Genomic DNA, 21,704 nt, shown 5'->3' with positions numbered 1-21,704 from the left:
ATCAAAACAGAATACCAGCGCATGTTCTGAAAAGAGGCAAAACCAGTAATTGTCAGGTAGTTCACCTTCATTTCTTTTCAACTTTATGTCTTTTCCATTGTTCATGTAAAACATTACTTTTTCACACAAAAACTACATTCCTGTGGGCAGAAAAGACTTCAGGAGTTTGGAGGGTTGTATACGTACACACACCAACCCTTACCTGCACGATCTCTTGGACCAACGTAGTTAAAAAAACAGCCTTAAAAATATAAATTAAATATCTTACAGACAGCTTTTTATTTACATTATATTAAGAACTTGGTATTTGGTGATGGGGAAGATATTTGTGAATAAGCTCGTTTTTCCTCATCAAGCACTTTTGTTTGCTGCAGAATGGGAAGCTGGAGAGGAATACGTGATTTACTGAATGACACATCTACAACACGAGGAAAGGAAATTTTTTGGCAGTTAAAGTGGGTTTGCTTCAAACCTGTGGGCATTCTCAGCTGGTTGGAGCAAGCAGCAGTAGATCTTTGCTTAAACACACACCTGAAGTGAATGCTATTCATGGGGGTAATTGCCTTTGGCTGAGATGACCGACATCCTAAGCTCTTTCTGAGCAGCAACCACAAGTCAATATGAATTGTGAAGCATTGAGGCAAGTTTGTTTGTTGGTGGATTGTTGTAGATTGTTTAACAATTGAGTCAATAGCTCATGCATATAAGTTACGTTTTCATTGTCATAATAAGTCCTGGCCTCAAATACAGTGCACTACAGCAGCCGACCTGAAAACGCGCAGATGTGGCAAAGCGTAAGCAAGTCCTACATGCGAGGAGAGAAAATTTCACTGAATATTCAGGATGCCCACAGTTATCTCTTCAAACTCTAGTAGAAAGAATCTACACTGAGGGGAAAAATAAAAGAATTGGGTAAAGGAAATTAGAGATGAACCATGAAATCTTTTCCAGTTCATCCAGGTGACTGGTACTCTTGTCTTGGCCAAAGCCAAAACTCTTGTTGTCCCACCCTCAAGTCTAAATGGGAATTTTTGCATTTAAGTTATGTCCTTGTACCACCTGGGTGTCCCAGGTGGGGTGCTGCTAAATGTTACCAGCTGTGTGTTGTGCACACCCTTATTAACTTCATTAACGGTTGTATGTCGTCCAGTTCCTGTCACATAAGAGGTTACAAGATGGAGCCCTGTAGCCTCAAGCTATAACGAGCTTTCAGGTGAAAGCCCTGGTCTTTGTGATGACCAATCTCTCAAATGAGTTTTTGTTGCCTGCTCTGCTCTGGTGAAGGTGGGTCAAGAGGAGCTTTGTTATCCCAGAGCCCCTGATGCTGAATACAGATGAAGTTTGGAAAAAGACTGTGCAACTGTAAGTAAATTAAAAGAAAAACACAGAGTAATATGGGCTGCTCAGTGCCTCATAGTGAGACATTTTAATCTCAATATATGGTTTTCTGTAGCTTGTGTATCACGGTGCATGGTGAAAGCCTCCCAGGTAATCTGGAAAATTCATGAGTTGCAGCACACTTGAGAAAGTCTGAGCAAGCTCTCAGAAATGGGATATTCTGGAGAAAATTCTTTTGTTTTAAAAAAAACAATAGTGGGTCTACATCACAGTCGTTACGGACTGATTGAAAAGGCCATTGTTTAAAGGTAAAAAAAAAATCTGAATTTTCTATGTAAAACAAAATCTTGTTTAAAAAAAATAAGGTTGTTTTCTTTTTAACTTTTTTTTTGGTTGGAAAAAGATACAAAATAAGAAAGAAGGCCTGTTTTTTTCCATCCATAGAAGGGGGCGGGGGGGGAAATAAGGGAGAGGGATAGTTCAGAGAAACCAGCTTATACAAAGTGCTGAATCTTTGTTCTCAAGTACTTTATGGGCCTGAATTTCTGGTGGCTGTTACCTAATGTTAGTTAGCGAGAAAATACTACAAAATAAAACTTAACAGTAATACCGTTTATCCGCATGATCTCTTCTGTGGGTGATGTTCCTCTTACCTGCTTTTGCTTAATCCAATCCTAAAAGCTCTCAGGTTAAGTACTTCACGCAAGCAATGGTTGTTACAGAAGCTGTTGCTGTTTTGTAATTGCCTTTGCTCCTTCTAGTGAAAAAATGGCCACCTATAGCTGATGAGAGTTCATTTACTAATTGCCCTCTTCATTCTTTTCATTTCTAGCACTTCTAGTTGCTCTTGAAATTTCTTTTATTAATTATTCTGAAACATACTTATCTGTGCCATTTTTTAAAAAAAAAAAAAATATCTTTCTATTGCCTTCTTTTATTCTCTGTGTTATAAAATCAGGGGGGTTTAAAAAAAGAGAAGAAAAACCAGTTTATATAAACGGCTTATATTTTTAGAGCACAGGGTCAAGCAGATCAGCTTTTAATTAGAAACAGATTAAACGTTGATCTCTCCCGCAGAGCTCTCCAGCATTGACTGAAGGTAATCCTGACAAGCTTTGGAGTGAGGGTAGTTGAGATCTCTTGCCAGTGACTTTGCATTTAAAATTGAAGGTCAGAAAGTCAAAGCAGCACGCTGAAGCTGGGAGGACTTAGATCCTACCAGGGCATGGACACAAATGATGCGCTGCTGGGGAACACAAAAGAAGAGTAGTCCAAATTACGAATCAAGTGCTAAAGTGCTCCCAAACTTTCAAGATCCATTCGTTGATTTATGGTAATGTATGAATACGTTTATTTCAGCAAAACTTGTATAAAATCAGATAGTATTGTAGCTCATATCTGAGGAATGGAAATAATAATCTCTGTAGTTTTTGGTCACGTAAGCTAATGGGAGCTTCAAAATGCAATGGAAAGGATCATGAGATTTGACTAACAGTCTATATATATGTCATCTGTCTTAATAATCTTTGATGTGTTTATGGTGTTTCTGTGACGGTCAACTGACTTAAATCGCCACATCCACATGCATCTTTGTACTTAGGTTTGTTTCAAAAATTTACAGCTGCCAAAAAAAGGCAACTTAAAAAAAAAAAAGGGCAACTAATAGAAAAAAAAAGCCTCTTAAGGATAGAAGGATGTATGTTTATTGCAAGAGAAGCATTAAAATTTTGTGAAGAATACTCTTAAAGCTACCATTTAAATAACATGATTAAAACAGGGCGCAACTGCAGTGACAGAGGTATCCCTCTAAGAAATTCAAAGTGATAAGATAGAACACGAAGCTTTCTCACTGTGATTAACAGTAAAAATAAAATAAAACTTTTGAGAAAGCCGGTTATGAAAGCACAGTCCTTTGTGCTTGATTTACTTCATTATGCTTTATTTAACTGTTTCTCAAAAGTCTCTCTAAACGTTTAAACATTCTCTGTGCTCATGCGAGTGCACGTCACTTAATATTGCCTACCGTAAAATCTCACTGAAGTTTTCTTCAAAGCGGTGAACAAGCCAGCAGACCTAAATTCTGTACCTAGTTCTGGGGCAATTCAGCTGAAAACCATTTTTCTTAACTTTTTGGGGATACCTTGCCCTGTAGGAGTACCATAGGTATATGGAATTTAACGGGACTGTCTTGTTCCTTGCTGGTAAATGACATAGTGACCTGTTGGGCCCTAAGTGAAGGGCATAATGATTGGAGAGCACAAGCGGGCAGAGGGCATGGTGACTGCCGCAACCCTCTGAACGTCTTCCACGGGAGGCAGTCAGAAATGCCTAGTCAGGAAGGCACTAGCCTTGTGGGAAAGCTTTCACTTACCTGTCCAGACTGAAATGTGTTTGAGTATTTGAGATTAAAAAAAATTACTTTGGGAAGCAGCTTGGTTTTATTAATTAATTGAAGGCGTGTGTCAGCGTATGTGCAGCCCTGCGCAGTCCTGTCAAGGTGAGAGCTAGGAAAGGCTGCCTGGCAAATCGTGTGTGCACGGGATCAGACGGAGCTAGAAGAACACGTAGGTATCTCTTTATATCCTGAGATGAACTATTTGGTTCTCAACTCTTTTCAATCTAGTGTTAATCTTTTATGTTTAACATTTTCTATATAAGACTGGAGTGAATATAAGTTTTGGTTTAATTTTTTTACACTCAGGATATTGGTCTTGGAATACATGAGTTCAAAATACAGACAGTAGATGTTCGTAATACTGAGCTTTCCCAGGGGAATTTTTTTTTTGTCAAAAATGTGGAAATGAAGACATACTGGTTTCTATGAAAAAAAAAAATTCTAGAAGAACAAACAAAAATAATTTAAATTTAAAAGTATAATGTTAATATTTTCCTAAGTGATTTGTCTGAACACAGTGGAACTTTGAAGAAGCGAATTGAGACTAAAAATCTGACTTGGCAGAAGCTGTGTGGTCCGATTAGTAAGAACTTTATTTTCAAGGATTTCTTAAACCTAATTTTTCAGGAAAAGAGGAGAAAGTCTGAGCAGAGTATGTGCACTGAATTCCAATTTAGTTTTTTTTAGTGAATTTTCCATAAAGACGGTGGAGGGGTGAGCTGGATTATCGCCCTCTTTTGCAACTGTTGACACCGGCCCCTGGTCTCCTGTTGGAGCGGATGCGGATGACTGGCGTTTCACTGCCTCTTTCTGCGTCGCGTTTATATTTTTGAGGAGGGTTTTGGTTTTTTTTCTTCTGGCCCCGGGGCCTTCCCCACGCCATCGCACCGCCGTTCGATAAAGCCAAGCGTGGGGACAGGCGACTGTCGCCAGAGGGTGCTGCACATCTAGATTTTTAGAATTAATTTTTTTTTTCCCCGTCCAAAGTAACCGGTGGGCAGCGCGGCGGGTTGCGGTGTGTCTACCGCAGTTTGGGGCTGCTGTCGCGGTTGTGAACCTCCCGGTTAGTTGTTGGCTGTATCTGATAACCCTGATAAGAGAAATGTACGACTGTGGGAAACGACTAGGAGATACCACTGCTTAGAGTTTGACTGGAGACGCTGTGTGTAATTTTTTTTTCTTTGAGCTCTTTTCTTGCTGAGCTTTGCTTAAATATTTGTCTGCCTGTGGCATCTTCTGGCTTTTGTCTATTTTTATTTTTTTTTAAAAAAGACAGGCGTGGTTCTATTTATTTAGTTCATTTTTCTATGTCATTGAAACATAAATGGGTTGACATTTTTAATTAGATAGGTTCATACTTTTTTACAACAGCCTTTTAAAGTAACTTTTGCACATGCCTAACCCAGCTGGGCTTTCTGGTAATGTGCGGTGGGTGGGCAAAGCGATAGCTCGTGCTTACAATGATCTATACATCTAAATGTTCTTATGTAATTGCTGTGAACACCTATTGGCACTCTACAGCAAAAGCTAGCGTATCTGAAAAATATGAGACTGTGAGGCACAGTGCTGTCAAACAAAATAAATATGTAGCTAGAAAAACACCTAAACCCCAATATTATTTTATTCCTTTTCTGTCATCATTTAAAGCAAGTATTTGCTCTTCCCAGCTGATGTTAGCAGCAGTATAAATATGGCCTATGCAGCACCACGTTGCGAGGTACCCAAGCCAGCTCTGAATGAGTCGGTGTGGCTGAACAGCAGAGGTGCTCCTCTTGAGCCACCTGTGGGACATTTAGCATAGCTGCAAGATGAACTTGGCCTCTAGTAAGACTTGACACCTGACTGTAGTGAGTTATATTTTGGGAGACAGCTGATTGACATATTGCAAGGACAGAAGTAATAGTTTGACACAAAATTGGGAGGAGAGGCTGATACACCGGAAGGCTGTGCCACCATACAGCGAGACCTGGACAGGCTGGAGAGTTGGGCAGAGAGGAACATAATGAAGTTCAACAAAGGCAAGTGTAAGGCCCTGCACCTAGGGAGGAATAACCCCATGCACCAGTACAGGTTAGGGGTTGACCAACTGGAAAGCAGCTGTGCAGAGAGGGAGCTGGAAGTCCTGGTGGACAAGTTGACCATGAGGCAGCAACATGCCCTTGTGGCCAAGAAGGCCAATGGTCTCCTGGGGTGCATTAAAAAGAGTATGGCCAGCAGGTCAAGGGAGGTCATCCTCCCCCTCTACTCTGCCCTGGTGAGGCCACATCTGGAGTACTGTGTCCAGTTCTGGGCCCCCCAGTTCAAGAAAGACAAGGAACTCCTGGAGAGAGTCCAGCAGAGGGCTACGACTATGACTAGGGAACTGGAGCACTTCTCTTATGAGGAAGGGCTGAGAGACCTGTATCTGTTTAGCCTGGAGAAGAGAAGACTGAGAGGGGATCTCATCAATGCTTGTAAATACCTAAAGGGCGGTTGTCAAGAGGATGAGGCTGGACTCTTTCCAGTGGTGCCTGGTGACAGGACAAGGGGCAACAGGCACAAACTGGAACACAGGAAATTCCATCTCAATATGAGGGAAGAACCTCTTTACTTTGAGGGTGACAGAGCACTGGAACGGGCTTCCCAGAGAAGTTGTGGAGTCTCCTTCTCTGGAGGTATTCAGATATCGCCTGGACACGTTCCTGTCCAGCCTGCTATAGGTGAACCTGCTTTGGCAGGGGGGTTGGACTAGATCATCTCTGAAGGTCCCCTCAAACCTGTACCATTCTGTGAAGTGTTGGCGCCCAGGTTGCCACAGCTGCAGCCTTCATTTCATTTTTAGGTTAACTCCTCAGATCTTAGGGATATGTCTGATTTGGGAATGGTAAGGCTTTGGAACCCATTTATCCCAGAGCTTTTGACACCATTTGAGAAATAAGAGTATCTCATTATCACGGGACCCATCAGGAAGTCAGGCAAGGATTTTATTTCTTGTGTTGTGATTATCCTAACCAAGGAACAGAAGGGAGAGGAATACAAAATGCACACTTGAGAGGATAACCTCCTCTTGGGTTCTGCCCAGGGCCCAGCCTATGTTCATGAGCAGCTTGTGTCCCTGCTCACTAGTCACTTCTGCCTGGTCCTTCCAACAGGAATGTCAGACACGAGAGAAAGGTGTTCCTCTGCTAACAAGTACTTTACAGTTAATTAGTTCTAACACAAAATAAACAGAGATCCTTTTCAATAGGGCACAGATTCTTCCCCCCCACACCCAGGGGCTAGCATTCCGCGTGTCTGTTGTGTACACACACATGCAGTGAGATGTCTGGACTCTTCCTTTCCACAATAAATGCCAGCAGGTGTTTATATACTTTCTCCCCTTTGACCCCAAGGCTGAAGTTGCTGCTTTACAGTGATTCCTGTATCCTGTTTCCATGAGGTCTGTGACACGCAAAGCAGTCAGGTGGTGACTTTGAATCAGAACGGACGTCATAGCCCCAAATATTTGTTTCCAACACTATTTAACACTTGCTGTTTGCCCTAAGATAGCGAATCAACTTTTCTTATGGTAATTTTCACTTGGAAGCTGGCCTGCAAGAAGCTCCAATTTAAACCTGATCTGATGCAAAGAAGTAAGCTAAACCATGGAGAGGTTGCAGATAAAGTGAATGCGTTTTTGGTGCCAAGAATAGCTTTGACAGGATCCGCATACCAAATCCTCCTGCATCCTCATGGCTTGGAGGGGAAAAAGATTCAGGTGCTTGGTTGAGACTCGCCTTTGAAGAACCGCTTCAGAAAACAGAGTCAACTTGTTTTGCTCTTGCAGTGTGAATTCTAAGGAGAGATTATCATCTATAAAGGATCTAATGGTTTAGGCTCTGAACACCTGGGCAAAACTTAATCAAGGAGGAGAAGAAGTAGGAGCCGCTCATGGTGTGCAGGGTTTTAGTACTTGCTTTTGAGTGCCCTGCGCTAGGAACTCAGATTTGCCGAGTTCTGTTTTCTTGGGTGCTTTTTTTCTTTCTTTTCCTCAGGAGAGCACACATGAAGTAGATAATTAAATTTTCCCTTGGGCTTGGATTTGGGATGGAGCAGTATGTGTGAACTACCTCCACAGCTTGGGGTGGTATTCATGTTTGGCAACAGAGAAATAAACTGAGGTTAAGGAATGACTATAGAGGTAGATCTGATTTGTACAGCTGAAACTGTTGTCAGAAAGTCTTTCTATAGGATTAGGGTTTTTGACAATTCTTGATCTTTAGGATGTAAACTTTGCCTCAAACACTTAGTGATCTTGTCAATTAAATTTTATCAGTGACTTTGTTTCATTACCCTCGGTGTAATACTGGTTTTGTCTACTGAAGATTTTCCCTCAAACAGTGGGCTTTTAAGTCGTAGTCCTTGGATCTTGTGCAACCCTAATTGACTTGAACCAATTTCCCATTAAATAAGTCCTTTTTTTTTTTTTACTAAGAAAATAAAATCTGGGGAAAATTGCTTTCCCCAATACCCTCGGTAATGTTATAATTGCCGCTAATCTGTAAAACTCGTAACAAAACAACATCATCGTTGCTAAAATATCACGACTGAAACAGTGGCATCTGATGCTTAAAAACATGAGCTACTACCATGTAGATCAGGTCAGTCTTTTTGCTCCAATAGCATGCCTGCTTCTGCTCTTTGGCTTCATTTCTCTTACCCCAAACCAGCTAATACTTCTGGTTGTTAGGGTACTCGCAGAGCTGCAGAAGGAATGGGTTTAAATCCTACCACAATTGACGTAGATAAGTGTCAAACCTATTTTCGCCTCTGCCCTGACAGGTATTTTTGGGATGGCTTTGCTTTGGATTGGAGCCTACCAAGAAAGTGTGTCTCATGACCATGGTCAGAATTACCAATCCTTACAAAAAAACCTTCCCTGGCTAAAAACTGATCTATCTCACTGGGGCGGGGGGGAGGGGCGGGGAATTGAAAAAATTGACCAAATCTTCTTTTGATATTCTTTGGTTAATGTATTAGGTCCTCCCAAATAGCCAATTTAGAACAAATTTAAACAGCCCCTATCCATTTTCTTGTGCTCTGGTACCTGAAGAAACAACAAAATTTGGGAAGTATTCACTGGTGTCTGTGTCAGAAATCCAGGGTAGTGATAGATTACCCTTATTTCTTATGTACTTTGGGTAGTTGGCATTTTCATGATACCTTGTGACAGCATTTTACTTTACTGACCTCTTTTGGCACAACACACTGCAATTCCTTAATTATTTTAAATCTCTTTTTAATGCCATTAGTGCGACTCGCATGTTCTCTACTGCCAGTGGAAGTGACCAGTGATAATCTTAAAATAGTGTAGCCTGACTGTAGCTGCTGTCTATTTTACCATCTATTCTTTTTGTGGGGCTCTGAAAACTGGGACAGGTAAGCGTCACAAACCCTGGCTGTCAGTTGGCATGGGAACAGTCCAGTTGCTCGTCACAACTGCAGTGAGTGAAATTAGCTGTGCCTTGAAAAATGTCATCTGGTCTGCTGGCGATTCATTCTGCAGCTGTATTCTCCAAAGTCAGGTAATATTCCTGTGCCTGTGAGGCAGATGAATATTTTTGCTCCGTTGTGTAGGTGCTTTAATTTCTTCTAACTTAATCAAAAGTGAGACGTAACAACCTTTACCAGTCTCCAGGAAAAAAAAATAATGCAGTTAATATTTTTCTGTCATTCAGGTTTGTCACTTCAGGTATTCGCTATCTATTACATCAATCTCTGTTTTTCATTAATTCCTTTTACAGAATATAATTGGACACTTCAGTGAAAGGTGCTTTCTGGTATTGTTAACGGCAGCTGCTGCATTCTTGGGTTTTTGGGTTGGGTTGTGTGTGTCTTGGGTTTTTTGGTATTTTTAAATTGCAGTGTTTACAAGAACGGCAGAGCTGGGAGGTTTTGGAGCATCATCGCCAACTGCATCATCAGAAAGCCTCACGATCAATGTCCTATTAGCGCTTCTCAAGAGGAAGTGATTGTCCAGAATTCACCCTGCTGTCACCTCTATTGGCTTGGTGCTATGCAAATAAAGGAAAAAAAGTTACTGGAGGTTGATGATAGGGCAATTTTGCATTAGTAGACCAAAAATAACAAAGGGAAAGAATCATCTCAGAGCAATTTACTTGAGAACAAAAAGACTTCAGTATCTCTCAACCTTGAAGATATTTTGGGGTTCTTTTTCTTCAGTGTGAGATTGCCTAGTAGGAAGGGATGTGGTCAAATTAGACTGTGGTGTTCTACCATTGTGTTCTCTGGCTTTTCCAGTGTGATAGGCTTCAGTCCAAGCTGACCCCTAGGTAAAGGGTGACAAAAAGTGAAGAGGAGACAGTGTGGGAATATCTCGGCAGGCGACTTTGTACTGGGGGAGGGCTTGCTTTGTCTGCTTTAGTTCTATGAGTCTTCTCTGAAAGGGAAGGATCAAAGATCTGCTGTTCTGGCTGTTGTATCTGAAGCACTGGCAAAGATACTGCCCCTACCCCACCCCCAAGTTTACACACACATTCATTGCTGATGGCACAGAACAGCAAGCAAAAAGCTGTGAAAATGAGCTTCTTTCATAAAAATGAAACATGTAAATTCATCTCTTCCAGAAATCCAGAGCTTGATGGTGCAGTGTTGATCACTTTGTTGTCCTGTGAAAAGATGTCTTTGTTCTTCATAGTGGTCTGAAAGCCAAAGGTTAAAGGCTGAATTCTTCCTTTGCTTTTTCTCAGGCTGAGTCTCACCCAAGAGATCAACCAGATCCAGGCTTTGTGTCAGAAGCCCTTGCTAAAAAAGGATGAGCTCAACTTGGGAATATGTGAGAAAAGCCATGAGAGAAATGATTGATGGGAGAAGCATGAGGGAGAAAGAATCTTTTTAATATCTATTTCATTCTGACACGTAAACAAAGCACCTACTTGTTCATTTAGGCTTCCTTTTTTTTAATGTAATACCAAGTAATGGAGGGAAAATTGTTCAGTCTCACTTGATTGTGTGATTGTGTTATCCTGCTTCCTTGCAAGTGTGCCCAGCGTACAAAGTCTCCCCTCCAGCCCTACTCTAGACCCTCACAGAAAAGCCCTGGGTCTTTGAAGTTCTTTGTGCACCATCTTGTTTATCAGAATAAGATGTCTCTCTCTTTTTTTTTTTTTCTTTTTGGTGTCCTGACTGGAATGGCACCCATGCCACTTAACTATGTTAGGAAAGACTGCTTCTCTTTTCACTGCAAGGAAGACATAATGCTGGGGGTCAGTCACCGTCATTTGATTCCAGCCTTTCTGCTGGCTTTGGGCTTGGCTGTCACACTCAGCCTTCCTAGAAGAGATTCTACATGTGTCTAGGCAAATGACACACAGGTAACTAAAAATCTAAGATTTAAATTTAGAACTAAGCTAACGTTTGACTTCATATAAGCTGTCCGTGCTGTGCGCGTCTTCAAGGCCAATCTTTGTTTCAGGTAATAGCAAGTGATGTTTGAAGGTGAAACTTTGCATCTTAGTATTTAATAGTAGCTTTTTTTGCACTAACTTCATGTATTTATTTGTGGTGTTGTGGAGTCTCAGGCTCGGACCAAAATAAAAAATCTGCCCCACCCTCTGAAAACATTTTTGGTGTGTTAGTTCTGGAAATGGTCCTTGGGGTAACCCTGTAATGAATGCACTCTAATGTTCTGCCCTGTATGGCTTTCTGGTGAACAAACTGTCATGAAATCAAAATAAAAGCTCTTCTGGAATGATCAAAATGCATTTAGGGAAAGGCTTTTTACTATACTGGAGACAGGACACTTGCCAACTGATCCACTAACAGCTGCTCTGAAGTTTTTATACAGCGTTTTTTGAAAATGGTGTATTAGGTTATGTAGGTCTATGCATTCTTATCCAAGTTGCCAGTTTTCAGAGCCAAAGTAAATGGTTATGGTGAGACTTAAACTACTGTATTAGCAAATAGAGTATTATAATACTCCATTATCAGCCCCTTTGTATTAAACCTAGAGCTAGAATTCAAGAAGAAATTGTAATTAAAAGGACAGTTTGGAATAGGTAATGTTTATGTACTGTAACATTTTCCTTTGCCTTGTGAAGTTGTTTCTTATAGGCAGGATACCTGCATTAAAGAAGCTGCCCACATTTGAAAAACAGTAAAACAGTATTTATTGATGGGGTTAGACCCTTTTTAAGAAAAATTGTATGTGTGTATATATGTTTTAAAAAAAAAAAAGCTTTTTACATATAGACATCTATTTATGTATCTCAACTGTCATAGCACTCCCAGAAGTCTAACTGTGAAGTTTTTAGCTGAATTGAATGTCTGGAAGTTCATTATTCAGCAAATCTAGATGCTATTGTCATCCACACCTGAACATAATGTGCTGGACCCTCATGACTTTCTGAAAACTCAATCTCTAACAAGATCCACTGTTTCACTTTCTCTTAATGAGCCCTGTGATTACAGAGCAAGAGAGTACAAGGAGCTGTGAGACCAAAAGGTATTCCATGTATTTTATGGAGTGTCCAAATACCAAATGGTCATGTAGGGTAACAGTGAGCCAAGGACTTTTTTGTTAGCACTTAAAAATAATGGCAAGGATGATCACAACACAGCGAGGGGCACCACTTGTGCCACTCTTCAACTTTAAGCTCATTGGTTCATATTGATTTTTAAAAAAAAATCATTTGGTTTTCTTTGTTTTGGGGATCTCTTGGTAGTGAGTGTTTTTGATAACCAATGACAGTTTGTTTGAAGAGTGTCTTTGCAGGTAGAAGGACTAAGAGATGAGTATTCAAGTCATGGGAAAATAGAGGAGACCAAAATTTGACATTGAATCTTATGGAAAGTCGTGTGGTGTCTGTGTGAGTTCTGGGGTGGAATGGCTTATGACTTCTTTTTTTTTTTTTTAAGCTTCTTAGGCTAGCAGTGTTGGAAGACTTTTGGCGTCATAAGCCTGTGCTGTGTCTACATTATGCACAGTAATCAAGTTAGCTTGAGGACTGACAAAAGCCTGGTGTTTCATCTTGGATAACTGGGTCTGCTCCTCTTCCTGTTGTCTTACATTTTGAGAACATTTGTGCAATTTCAGGTACTTGGATACCTGTGCTAGTTAAGGATGAAGTTGTTATTCCACCACGTCTATACACAGAATTGTGTAGAAGGCACAGTATGAAAGACGTCCTGGGACTGCCTCTGTTTTTCATTACTGCTTTTCTGTGAAACAGCTCTCTTATGTAGGTAGATAGCCTTTCAGGCTGTCAAATGAGCTTAGTTTTGAGTTATTGGTTTTTAATGTTTTCTAGATTATTTTTTTAACTAAATTAATTAAATATGCTATGGAAAAGGAAGCAGAGTTTTCCTCTTAAGCCTACATAAGTATATTGTAAGCTTACAAGAGTGCTGTCCAGGTAGATAATATATTGGGCAGGTGTTTGTCAACAAACTTTATTAGTGGTCATAAATTACTGTATGCTGTAATTTGCTTTTGTTGTACTTTTATAAGCCTTGGGGCAAGGTATTGTGTGTGGGACAAATACTGCTTTATGTCTTTGCTGATGTCTGTCATTTGATTAACTTGCAGTGTTTAATCAATCTTGGCTTGAAGGACAGGTTTTGGTCAGGTGACATTGTCAAATGTACAGTCAGAGTGTCCTTGGGGAAGAAAGAGGAATAAAATGACAGGTTCTTCATTGTTTCTCTTCTTCTGCCAACAAAAACAGAAAAAGGAGATCATAGAATCATAGAATGGTTCAGGTTAGGAAGGACCTTAAAGATCATCTTGTTCCACCCCCCTGCCCTGGGCAGGGACACCTCCCACTAGACCAGGCTGCTCAAAGCCCCATCCAGCCTGGCCTTGAACACTTCCAGGGATGGGGCATCCACAACATAATACACATGTGCAAGTCTTGAGGATGTTCTTTACTGATCTTGCTCAATAGATGTTTAAAAAAGTCCATTACTGAGCATTTGTGCTATATGCTTTATGTCCTTTGAAAGTAAGACTTCAATTATCTTGTAGCTTCAGAAGAGACCAGAGATTTGCTTTCAGTATCCTTGTCCAAGCATGCTGTCTGCCAGTTAGTTTTTAGATATCTGGAGTTATAAGCAGAGAAAACAGAAGATTATGTGAACTCGTATACCGCTTCATGTTGGCTGCAAAGTGTAAAAAGAAACGGGGAAGAAATTCAGAAGCAAGTTGGGGGGGGGAGTATTACAGTAAGATAGAAAGGGACCTGTAATAGACGTCGAGGCAAATATCCTTTAAAAACAAAAAACAAAAATGCTGCTTTGGGGTATCACCGTGTCCTAGTTACCTTAATATGTGTTTGAGGAGAACCTCAGAGGTGCTGTAAGATTGGACTCCAGATTTTATCGGTCTCTGCAGACAGGATCCCCCTTGGGTCCCTGCCCGCTCCTGCAGAGCGCCAGCAGTGCTGAGCACTGGCGTTGGCAGCCTGGCATTACTCTGCAAGGAGCAGCGTTGAAAACATGGATGGACAATTCTTGTTGACAAAATAGATAATATCAGCATTGAAATCTGGGGAAGACCAGCGCATACCTGTATGAGCTGTGAAAAAGCTTCGTGTTGACAGCTCCGTAGCCATTAAGCAATGACACTGAGAATTAACAGTCTGGGCAAACTCCCAGTTTGCAGCCTAAAGGGACTTTCACCTTTAACTCTGTTCCTTATTTTTTCTCCATTATTTAACCAACTTCTGATCTGACAGTTCTCAGATAACCGACTATTAAATCATAAATAGAGACTGCCATTTCAATGTCTTGTTATTTAGAACACCTTTGTCTAGAGCCTTAAGATAAGTATCCACTGAAATAACAAGGGAATACCTTGTTTCACTAAAACTTTCAGATTTAGAAGAAAAACAACAAAATCTGACTTTTAGGTTGTACTAGTCATAGAGCTATGAGGGTAACTCTTATGAAGGTGACTTCTAGGAAGGAGAAGCTAAGAAATGAAATTGAGAAAGCCGTCAAAATTTTAAATGATAACTTTCTATTTGAGGTGCCTTGATTTTGATCCCAGATAGAGACAGTCTTAGAAAAACTCTACTATGAGAAAAATACCCTAGGAATGCTAAATTGTCTGCATCTGAATGTTTAAGTACTAGTTGCTTTTGAAATGTCTATGCATGTAATAGATTAAGAGGATTTGGAATAACCTGGAGAGGTGGGTGTTTGCATAGCAGGAGGAAAGATGTGATCCAGATCAGAATAAAAAGCAAAACTAAGAACCAGACATGCATGGAGTTGTATGGACATGATGAGACTGAAATATCACCCAAACTAAACAAAAAATCCTATTTACCTGGAGCTCAGTTATGTGGATGGTGAATTAGTTGGACTAAACCAGACTTACTTATGCAGGGTACCACCAAATAGCCCACCTTCAGTGTTATTTGTGTACCGATGGGGGATTGTCATGCCTTGTCTTCACAGGACATGAGAAAATCGCAGTTTGTTCCTATGGACACCAGTCAGCACTTCCAAAGGGATATAAGAAATGGTACAATGTATTAGGAGTATGTATTTTACAAACTCAAATATTTCGGTGTGCCTTGACTTTTTTTACATCTGGACTATTCAGTGTTTTTATCTAAACCAGCAGTCATATATACAGAGGCAGGGAAACGGGGAAACGTCATGCTTCTGTGTGGACTATACTGTCTCGCTTTAAGTTTGTTTGGTTTTTCTTGTCAAGAAATCCTCAGAAGAAATATAGTAACGTATGTATGTGAGGCACTAACAGTAATAAACATACCTGCTGGACAGAAAAGGCAGGCCACCTTTGGCAGCCCTCCAGGATTTAGACAGTCAGCCAAATTAGCAGTGTTCCAATTAAAGCAAACAGCTACATTGCCTAGCACGTCTCACGGCTGTGAGATGGGGTCTCAAAATGACTCTGGGGTCCTCTGTGGCTGCTGCTGCTCAGTGGCCTGAGCAAGCATGTTGCAGACGGACAGGGGTGACTCCTCCGTCCCTTGCCACTGCCCCAATGGACCTTCCCTCCAAGGGTCAAGAAAAGAAGTTGTCTGGTTTGGGGGGTTGGTTTGTGTTGGTGTTTTTGGTAGTTTGGGGTTTTTTTTTTCTTTCCTTAGTGGGGAGGGGGTGCCCCATACTTAATACATTTTAACGTTTGAAGACAGAGAAACTGTTACGAGTATCCAGACATGAGGAAGGTGCTGCCTTTGAACACCTGAACCTGGATGTGTTGGTGCAGAAATGCTTCTTCCTTAAGCCTTATGATGTGACTTAAATGCTTATTGATGGTGGGAACCATAGCCTGACAAACACATCTTTCCACAAATATTTATCTGAATCCTTACAGGTGCTTTTTTTGTACCTGAGTCCTCTTTGTGTTTCCTTTCAACAAACACCCAAGCGAGCAGTAGTACTCGCAGGAATTTACTTAGGAGCTTTTCATTTTTTAAGCAGTGATTGGAAAGAGTTCACAGAAAGCAAGACTCGATTTTTAGAAATGCAGCATTGGCAGAGTAAAAAAAAAAAAAAGCTTGGTTAATCATCTGAATGGGAAAATCAACATGTGCTTGTGTGCATTTTCAAAATACCTTATATATTAAGTATGGTTCCTGAATTTTCTGCTGGATAATTATTATATGTGATTTTTGTTTAAAAATACTTATTATGTAAAAATTTGCTAAGAAGAAATTCACAGGAAGATATGATTGTTCTTGTTTCATATACTTTAAATTATCCACATAGTTCTGAAATCCACTGTTTAATAAATGGGTATCTTGAAACACCAATTCCATTTTCCCCATGCGAGCAAAGCTACTTCTGCTGAAGCTGAAGACCTGTTCTTAGATGTTAGTGGTGGATTTATATAGTTCTAATGATTCATAGACATCAGTGCAACAAGAGCCACGAGAGGGCAACACTTTTCCATGGCCTGTACGAGGAACTGGGGTTTGGATGGCTTTCTCCCTCTCAGTCTCCATTCCTAAACTATAGGGCAGTGCAGCTTTTTTGGGGAAGAGATTCATTACTTTATTAACAATGCACCTAAAAAGGAGTATTTTTTAGCAGACTGCCTATCTACACTTCAGAACAACCTGCAGTGCCAGTAGCAACCAATGAAACTACTGACAGAAATGTCTAATTGGAGAAATATTCAATTATGTTTTAATTCAAGTGGGGCTTATTCAGTAAAAGGAGTCCAAATGAACAGTGTATTCTATTCACACTCCCAGCATGGGAGCAGATCTTGGCACAAAAATGAATAAATAATTAAAGGTGGTTTTGCAGTACATATTGGTCCACATTTCAGCTAATTTTCTGCTTTAAGCACTGCTTTAGACCTCTTACATCTTTTTTTTTTTCCTGAAAAATTATTTGAATTCGAAATCACTGAATTTGCTGAAAGGATGTACTCTCTTCAAAGAGTTAAGAAGTTAGTCTTATTATTTATCTGCAGTTATTTGGTTGAATTATTTTGAACAAAACTGTCAGAAAATATCCTTAGACCTCAAAAGAATTCTTGACTTCCCATACTTCTTACAGGTTTTTGTTGTCTTTTTTTTCCTTTTTCTATAAATCTGTAGATGAGGAGCCTGGTTCCAATTCTCCAGAAAGAATCTAACGGATCTTTTTCTTAACGAAAACAGGTTGGTTGGGTTTTTTTGGGTGTTTTTTTATTTTGCTTATTCTAGTCATAAGGCCTTTTAAAAAGTAACGGTTAAAACTATAGACCATACCGCGAGAAGCAAATATTCTGGGCTCGTTTTATTTAAAAGCAAAAGTGTAGATTAATTTCTTCTCCTCACTGAACCTTATGAGAACCATCAGTTACTCGTGTGGTGGTGTTTTAAATTTTTTGCTGTGTGCAAAAACACCAGCCCACAAGTTTGACTCTTTTCCTTGACTAAAGGTGTTATTTTAACGACTTTCCTCTGACCTCCTACAGACATCTCTCTTGATGGTTCCGTTATGCTCCTTTTTGAAATTAACAGTTTTCCAGCATTTTCAGCAGGAGCGATATTTAGCTGTGAAGTTTGCCACCTGTTAAACATTTCTCAGCTTGGAGTTGGGTGTCCCAGGGCAACTTGAAGGGTAGTTCCCTTCTTCCCTGCCTCCCCCTGCTCCCAGTGATGACTAGTGGGATGCCCCCAGCCCCTGGGGTGGCAGAGCTGCTGTGCCACCCTGCACTGGTGCTGCCAGTACACCAAAGAAGCCGCGTGTGCTCTGATACGTGCCCCAGAGAGGCAATCCCATGGAGAACTCCCTCAGGGCTGGCAGTGGTGTGGCTCTTGACTGGCTTCTCTTGGATCAAGAGAATCCTGTAAAATAGAATATTGAACATGTATCAGTTTATAAGCAATAAAAGGCTGTCAATTTTTTTTTCCAATTCTTAATCCTGGTAGTTGAGGATCATTGTCTCTAGACTAGATGGCAAAAAAGCAGTGATGGCTTTTCAGCTTTTGGAAAGAAGAGAGGCAAAAAGTCTTTTTTTTTTTTTTAAATCAGAATTTATATCACCTTTGTAAACGTGACAGGGAGGGGTGGGGGGTGTAACAAATTTTGAGCCATGTGAAATTGTACCAACTTACATTTCCTAGCAATTGAATGATTTACATGCATCAAAAGAAGCAATTGCAAACTGCAAGAAGTAAAATGGGGGGAGAGGGTGGAATCTGTGGAAAACAAAGACTCTTTGAGGGATCTACAAAAGCCAAACAGAATTTGTTTAAACCAGTTAGGCAGGTTAAATGTAGAGATGCCCTTTCTTTCAACAAGAAATCCCCCAGAATTGTCAAGTCTTTTAAACCTAGACAGTGAGTCATTGTCCACTGAATAAACAAAGCATAAAAAGCAGTTGTGGACATCATGATAAAAACACCTTTGAGAAAAGCCCAGAGCCTTGAGGACTGAGATCTAGGTGGCAAACTGTGATCTACCTCCAGGTTAGGTTTTCCGTAGCTCCCAGCTTTTTCCAAAAGGGTACAGGAGTTCTCTCTCACTAAGCACAATATTGTAGTACCCACTTGACTAACACTGAATCAGGTATACATTGGAGGGGAAAAAAAAAAAAAAAAGGAAAAAAAAATGCCTGGGGAGAATTTTTTTTTTTTAAGTTGAAGTGAAGGTTTCACAATTACTCCAGCTGTATGTTCACTAAATGTCCCCTGATGTTTACGCAGTAAAAACAACTTGTATTGTACGTTAGCACAATGGTGCCAAATGGAAAAAAAAAAATAATCTCCAACTGATATTCCCATCTCAAAACTGATTTGCTCTTATCTGAACCTAGCTGGTTCCTATTAGTTGATTAGTATTTAAATCTGATTATAACAGTGTGATGGAAAGAATGAGCTGTGCATTAGCAATCTTGATACAGCTCCTGTTAGCTATTCTAACTTGGAGTGAATACAAAGGTAAAGTACAGTAAAGAATTACTTTTAAAAACTTCTGCACTTCTCGGGTAGAGAACACTTCTTGGCAAAAGGATGAACTGTTCTTACTAAGGGGGTGTCTTTTTAAGAACACTTAACAGATCACAAGCAGAGCAGCTATTTCAAACTACACTGTCTAAGTAATCCATACTGATGGATCTAAAAGAAATTAAAGAACATCTGTCGGGAGAGCTGTTATATTGGAAAAATAGGAATGTGTACATTTATCTCTCTGCAAACTTTTTAAAAAAAGGCTTCTGTTTGCTGCTTCAATATAGAGTCAGCAAAATGAAGAACTTTCTCACTGAACCAGCCACTTCAGCACAGCACATGAATTCATCCCTACCTTGAGATGAAACAGTCTTCTAGGGCTCCTGCCGGTGTATGAAAGCATCTATTGAAAAGAAATGCTGTGGTTGTCTAATGGGTGGGCTCTGCACATAAAGTCTGAACAACTCTTCCCACAAACAGCCTGCATTTAGGTGGTACCTATTCTCAAAAAGGCGATCTTATTTTAGCAAAGCTATAAGGAAGTCTTAGGGCAAAACCTGTGACAATGGAAAAGACTGAATTGTCTCCTTTTCTCACAAAAATAAAATCCAATGGGCATGAAAGAGGAAAGAATAAACCACCTCCTATTGTTGGCCAAAATTTCTGGCCTATTCCTTGTGGCAAGAAATATGATTCAAACAGAAAAAAAAGTTGGGAAAATAAGTACTGCTGAAATATTCCACAGTTGTTTTGAGAAGCATGAGTGTTATCTTTCAATTCCTGATTCATTGGTCACCTTGAGACAAAGAGCTTAGAAGCATGCATTTGACCTTCTATTTATTTTTAGTTTAACTTTTATTATAAATCCAACCCTGAAGAGAGAGTTGATCAGAAACGTGAGCACTCACTGCAGTGAAACTTTTCTCAAAGTATGTGTTGGGTTAATAGAACACTAATTTAATAAATTCTGCCAATGGATAACCGAATAGTCAGCAATAAAAACTCAATATTAAAAGCTGTCCTCAAGCTTTGGGTATGACAGTCTTCTGATGAAATAAACTCCTCCTCTACTCTACCAAATTGTATAGTGCCATTAAAGATTTATCTCTTGGAGTGAGTAGGTATTAAATTATAAAGAGAGGGCAGGAAGATATTATATAAAGACTGAAGCTCCTGTTTCAGTGTCTTGTTCAGGCACTGCTCACCAGCTGATTTATTCATGCCCTGTGCCAAATGATCTAAGAGCATATTGAAGAGACAAGAGTGTTTTTTCTTTGTGCTTGTGACTGGTTACAAATGCACCCGAAAAAAGTTGCCTGAGACCCAGAGGTGTTTTAGTCTCTCTTAGACGGTTTGTATTTTCAGCTCAGGTGAAGAGCTTTTCTTTTCAAGTGTGAAATAGCGATGGTGAAGTGTTTGAGAGGATGTAGCTTTTTTAATGCAGAAGAGACTTAATGTCAAGTGTTTAGCATTTTTATTCCTTGCTTGTAAAGTAGCTAATAGTATCCCATATGGTAATGAGCATTGTAAAAACCACCACCTTCACTAGGTGATGTTTTCTTCACGATTGAAGAAAAAATGGAATATGTGTATACTGTTAAAAAAACCCAAACAAACCAACCAAAAATAACCACTACCCACCAAAAACCCCTGAACACCTTTTCCTGCTGGCTTGAGAACCTGAGTTCTCCTCTGCTGGCAGTGTTAGTCACCATAACAATTAAAGCAATACAAAAAACTAAATTGTTGCTTGTTTGCTTTCAGATGCTGGTGTTGAGGGAAGACCACAGAACACTCAATCAGATTTTGGCAGGCACAAGTCTCTAGGATCAATACTTGGCAAGCTTACAAACCTCCCAGTGGTTTAGATGCTAGACTAAATTAAACCCTAATTTAAGATCAGTTGCCTTAATTGAGACCTGCTGGCTCAGAAAATCCAAACTAGGGACTGCTTTTCAGGGGCAGTTCAGTATGGATGTTGTAGGTGGTCAAAACTGGTTCAGTGCAAACCATGTCTGGCCAATGCATAAGGGAAGTGTGAGTAAAATTGCAGGATTGATTATGAAAAGCAGCATGTTTGGGCTTTCTTTTTTCCATCTTCATCTTGCTAAAAGTTCACATGCTACTTCTGTGGTTCGAATTCAGTTGCAGGAAATAAGATATTTTACTCCTGATACCGAGCTCTTAAAATGGCAAAATTTTCCATTTTTCCGCAACTTTGTTGGGGAAATCCACTAATTGCCTCCTTTGCAGTTGTGTGCTAAGGGCTGTTCTCTTGGCAAGTGTTTCTTTGGATTGTTTCACGAGGTGCAGAGCTTCCTTCAGGGCTAGAATATGTCTTTGTCGCCCACTGGAGCCAGTAAGACCTGAGATGATAATGCACGATATAGGGGTGTCCTTTGTCTTATGGATAAACTCATGACAGGTACATGCAGTAGATGTTCCGTGTATCTCATCTTATACATCAGTGACTACATAGTTGAACATCTGGGGATTTTGGATGCGTAACTCTTACATAGCAAATAAATGTAGGGTTGGTCTGAAAAACAGAAAGAGCTAAGAATTCGAGT

General features: G+C 40.1%; 1 long non-coding RNA gene across 1 annotated transcript; it reads left to right on the top strand.

Moving 5' to 3' along the window:
- The first annotated feature begins 1,269 nt into the window (after window positions 1-1,269).
- On the top strand, window positions 1,270-19,999 carry LOC141738386 (uncharacterized). Its single transcript, XR_012585374.1, has 3 exons — window positions 1,270-1,362; window positions 17,296-17,358; window positions 19,422-19,999. It is a non-coding gene; the product is annotated as an uncharacterized LOC141738386 (long non-coding RNA).
- Window positions 20,000-21,704: the final 1,705 nt, after the last annotated feature.

Source organism: Larus michahellis, chromosome 2 (genome assembly GCF_964199755.1).
Source record: "Larus michahellis chromosome 2, bLarMic1.1, whole genome shotgun sequence".
NCBI classification, from domain to species: domain Eukaryota; kingdom Metazoa; phylum Chordata; class Aves; order Charadriiformes; family Laridae; genus Larus; species Larus michahellis.
The sequence above is the reverse complement of the archived record's forward strand: the minus strand, read 5'-3'. Positions and strand labels throughout refer to the sequence as shown.